The sequence below is a fragment of the Octopus bimaculoides genome, chromosome 21, assembly GCF_001194135.2.
Source record: "Octopus bimaculoides isolate UCB-OBI-ISO-001 chromosome 21, ASM119413v2, whole genome shotgun sequence".
Taxonomy (NCBI): Eukaryota; Metazoa; Mollusca; class Cephalopoda; order Octopoda; family Octopodidae; genus Octopus; species Octopus bimaculoides.
The window spans coordinates 32,488,875-32,489,896 of NC_069001.1; positions in this window are offsets into that span (position 1 = coordinate 32,488,875).

The window sequence follows — 1,022 nt, forward strand, 5'->3', positions numbered from 1 at the left end:
GCTTGTCTTCAGAGTTTTACTTAACCCTTCTCTCATATGCTCTTTGTAATATAAAGCTTTCCTTTCATAAGCCCCAAGTTGTTCTGGTGGATGAAAAAAAAATTGGGACATGTATCATATTTGATGCATGGATGCCAATAGGCAAAAAGTTAACAAGCCCTCTGGTTGGATTCATTGCAGACAATACAGAGCTCATATCATTAAAAAATTGAAAGAAAAATGCTTAAAAAAAAAAGGAGGGTGTAAAATAGGGTTTTGTTATACATTTGGTTTGAATAAAATAAAAATAAAAGACGAAATGGGTTTCTCTTTTAGCAGTATTTGACCAGATGTAAAAATTTTTTCTTTATAATGGAGGAAGATCAGCTGAATATATTTTTTACCCCTTCTTTCTATGAGGAAAAATAAAACCCCCACCTCAACAGAAAATATATTTATAAAATATATTGATATGTTAGTAAGATCTTGTAGAATAATTAATTATATGAAGCATTTTTACTGAAATATGAGCAAAGAAAGTGTGATGAAGCCATTCACAGGATCCACCATTTTGTCTTTGCAAGTATTTATATGGATTCAATTGTAGATGTTTCCTACTTAATTTAATTTCGCAGAAAGACAAAAAAGGAAAAAAAATTATTATCTCTTTTTTGTAACCAAATTGCAGTAAGAATGATAAGAATCTGGGTTTCATTTTTGAAGAAGGAAAAAATATATACATTTCAATGAAATAATTCTAATTTAGGGGGCAAAAAAAAAAAACCGACTCCTTACTTGATAATAATTTTAGACGGTCTAAGATACAAAATATGCAAATAGTCATGGTCACTGCCATTCGATAATTTAAACTGGTTGCGATATATTTTAGAAATTTTTACAAATTCAGATTTCAGGCAATATTTAAAAAAATACGAAGTACAAAGGGAGTAAAAAATAAAAGGAAAAAGTTCATGTTTCTTTAACAGATCTGAGTAAGATTAATGAATAAATAAATAAATCAATAAATGTATATATATATATAT